This window comes from Lagopus leucura, unplaced genomic scaffold (assembly GCF_019238085.1).
Source record: "Lagopus leucura isolate 7727_CA_CO unplaced genomic scaffold, USGS_WTPT01 Super-Scaffold_100053, whole genome shotgun sequence".
NCBI lineage: Eukaryota > Metazoa > Chordata > Aves > Galliformes > Phasianidae > Lagopus > Lagopus leucura.
In genome coordinates, this window is record NW_024962299.1 from 1364607 (window position 1) to 1368410 (window position 3804).

Genomic DNA, 3804 nt, shown 5'->3' on the forward strand with positions numbered 1-3804 from the left:
AGATAGATAGATAGATAGACAGATAGATAGATAGACAGATAGATAGACAGATAGACAGACAGATAGATAGACAGACAGATAGATAGACAGATAGATAGAACAGGACTCAGAGACCCTTCCCCGTGCAACCTAACAATCTAACTTAAACTACACAATAGTTTTCATCGATCCCTAATATTAGGACATGGAGTAACGGCTGCCTGCATTGCCATTCTAACCCAGCTGACCAACACCTTAAGAAGTTCAGTAATTACAGTGGTAACTCACTCTCTGCACTTTTCTTCACATCTGCCCTGCTCTGTGCTCAGTTTGACACCGAGACACAAACACCAAGCTCCCTAAGCCCCAGCCCAGCAGAGATTTGCTTCCTACAAGCAATCTCACACCAGAGCACAGGCAAGCACCCAGCCCCCGTGACCTGACGGCCCATCCATCACAAGCATTGCTTTGGCTCTAAAGCCTCCTTACACGACAGACCAGTCAGGAGGTTAACAACCACCGGGCAGCCACAGGCAGCAGAGCCTTCGCCACGCAGCTGCTTTCCCAGCAAGCAACAGCTGCTGGTTTGTTCTAATGCTGCTGAAAGCGCCGAGCTCAGCTGTGCCACTGGTGCAGAGCTCAGGCCAGGCACCCAGCCTGGCTTCCTCGCTGTGACAAGGTTTTTCAACAGAGAAAAGCTCCAGGAGGGAGCTGGAAGGAGCACCAGCACCACTAAAGGCTTACCAGTCATTAGACTCTTTGATTATAGGAAGATCACAGGCTGGCAGAAATGTTTTGTCACCTTTCAAAGAGAAAAGGCTGTGCAGTAATTCTGGCCAGCACTTGGATCATCTCACAGGAGCGTTTGGGAGAGTGAATGCAGTGCAGAACTTGCAAGAACAGAATGGGGAGATGGATGCCTCAGCCACAGGAGCACCTTGCAAGGGAGTCCACCACTGTGCCAGAGACAAGAGGAAGATGTGACAGACCAAGAGGAGCCACCTCAAATCCAAAAATTCCCCCTGCACAGGGCCTGGAGCTGCAGTCAGAAGCTGAGGTGATAGTACACGCTATCTCCTTGATGCTGGCAACTGTGATTTTTATAACACTGATAAGCCACTCCACCAACAGCTCCCAGCTCAGCTTCCCACCATGGGGAGGAGCTGGAACAAAAAGGATGTAGGGAGCTGGCAACGACTCAGGGAAGAGCCGAGCTCAGATACTTCACTGACAGCAACAAGTGCTGTGTGCAGAGGTTGGAACTAGTTGATCATTGAGGTCCCTTCCAGCTTAAGCCATTCTATGATTCTCAGCGTTTGCTTTTGCAGAGAGGTGGCTGCAAGCCCTGCAGACTCCCTCATCCACATTCAGAGCGTTTCTCCCAGCGGAAGCTGCTTTGCAAACTTTTTCTTTTGCATATCAACCTCAATTTCTGCTTCTGCAAAAGAAACTTGTGATTTTCTGCGGAAACATGGGGGCAAAGCTTCAACCCAAAGGGTGTCACCCGAGCGCACTCGTGATTTCTACTGTAAGGATGGAAAAAAAACAAAGCAGGTCATGACAAAACTAGCATGATATCTTTCCATTTCTCTGTACGGACTAAAATACAAAATAGAGAACGCAATCAAATCGCCTCCACCCGGCCTGTGCCCAGCACTGGTGTGCTGGTGAGATGTTAATGCCCCAGGCATTAAGAGGGGCATTAATGGGAAGTGACCGCCTGCCAGCATCACACCATGCTGCAGTCCAGCGCAGCTAAGTGCACTTGGCATTCTTGCTTTTCCTCGCAAGGCTCTGGAGCAGGTGTTAGATGTTGCTTCAGAACAGCAGCTTCCAAAAATCACATTATCCCTGTTCCAGCACAGCGCCAGTCCGGATTTAATGGAACAATAAACAGCAGCACCTTCAGCTGGCCCTGTGCATTTATGGGCTTCACAGAAGTAGCGTTCACTGTGTGTGTGTGTATGTGTGTGTGTGTGTGTGAGCAGGGTCATGCCAGAGCTGTTTGCTTTACTTTGCTCAGAGATAACCAGCAACACAAGTGCTCATCTATTCTCCTGGGTAGACGATGGTGGTCCTCTACTCCATGCTGATAAGACCTCACCTGGAGCACTGCACCCAGATGTGGAGTCCTCAGCACAGGATACACGTGGGCCTGCTGGAGTGTGGACAGGAGGCCACCAAAATGATCCAAGGGGTGGAACACCTCCCCTGCGAGGACGGACTGAGGGAGCTGGGGCTGTTCAGCCTAGAGAGGAGAAGGCTCCAAGCAGATCTGAGAGCAGCCTTTCATTACCTAGCAGTGGCTATAAGAAGGAAGGGGACTGACACTTCAGCGGGGTCTGTTGTGACAGGACAAGGGCAAATGGTTTCATGCTAAAAGAGGAGAAATTTAGACTGGATATAAGGAAGAAACGTTGTTTATTTTTTACCATACAGGCAGTGAGACAGTGGCACAGGTTGTCCAGAAAGGTGGTGGATGCTCCCTCTCAGGGTCAGACCAGAGGGGCTCTGAGCACTGATGGAGCTGTGTGTGTCCCTGTTCATTGCAGGGAGAGGAAACCAGGTTGTTTTTAGAGGTCCCTTCCAAATACAAACCACTCTGTGATCTCCTATGTGTGCTCGCTGCCCTGGAAGAGATGGCTCAAGCCCAGCCCTGCAGGGCCAGAGCAGGAAAGGACAGCAGGGTGGGGAGCTCCTATCAACTCCTGGCACTGCAGAACCACCACGGGTCGTGGTAAGAAATGCCACAGCCCTGAAGGAGGAAAGGCCCGGTGCTACGAGGAGGCCCAAGCCGATTGCAGGGATTCTCCTCCCCCTCTTCACACTGGCAAACGAGGAACAGCCGCAAAACCCTTTTCCCTGCGATATTCCAACCACAAACCCACACCGCAGGGCAGCAGGGCATGCCCCGGGCCGGGCCCACACGGCAGGAAGTTGAGTGCGGGAACCCTAGCAGGCCGTGCGCCGCCAGATGAGCGAGACGTTAATTACTCCGCAATCAAAGCCTCCGCTTAACGCAGCCCCGACTCCCGACTCCCGCCTCCCAGCCGGCCGGCCGCAGGGCAGCGCCGGGCCCCGCAGCCCCCCAGGGCCTCACCTGGCGGCGCCGGCAGTGCGCAAGGGGCGCTCCTTTGTGAGCGGGCTCCGGCGGGAACACGGCGCCCGGAACGAACGTTCCGCTGCCAAAACGTTCCGCTTCCTCCCTCCGCCCCGCGGCCTTTTGTGGGGGTTCGGCCGCACGTGGCACGCTCGCAGACACACGCAGAAGGCCGGGCAGGGGGCTCTCAGCGTGGCCGTGATGTCGCAGTGCCGCACCGTGCTGTCCCGTGGTGGCACTACGGGCTGGGGACGGCGCAGGGTTCGCACCGGGACTCTGCGGGCGCACGTGGAGGTGCGGGGCCGAGATGGAAGTACAGGGCTCCGCAGGGCACAGCGCAGACCCATGGCCTCCTGCTCCCCGTCACGGTGGGGTGACGGCGGGCCGCCCACCCCCAGCTGTGTTTCCACCTCGTGGCCCAATGCGGCCCAGCCAGGCATGGCGGGGTGGGAACGGTGTGGGGACGGCTGCGGGGCCAGGGGCTGCCCCACCGCGTTGACCCCCAGCTCCTCAGGCTGTGCTGCTCCCCTGGGCACGGCTGGCTGTCCATTGCAAGGATTGCTCCGTTACGGCTCCTTCCTCACAGCGTGGCTCCTTCCCCAGTGCAAAGATCAACCACCGCACGGATCTGTCATTGCACAGCTCCTTCAGTGCACGGTTCCCTCTGCCCTGCACAGTTTCTTCCCCATTACATCGCTCCATCTCATTTGCAGAGCTCTGTCCCT

At 55.3% G+C, this 3804-nt stretch overlaps 1 protein-coding gene across 4 annotated transcripts in view; it reads right to left on the reverse strand.

Moving 5' to 3' along the window:
• The window catches only part of ACSF3 (acyl-CoA synthetase family member 3), a 41714-nt gene extending 38580 nt beyond the window's left edge, over positions 1-3134 (reverse strand). For all 4 annotated transcript variants that reach the window (XR_006181451.1, XM_042885872.1, XM_042885871.1 and 1 more), the window contains exon 1: positions 3080-3134. The gene's annotated coding sequence lies outside the window, so the exon portion shown is untranslated. The remainder of the gene's footprint in view (positions 1-3079) is intronic.
• Positions 3135-3804: the final 670 nt, after the last annotated feature.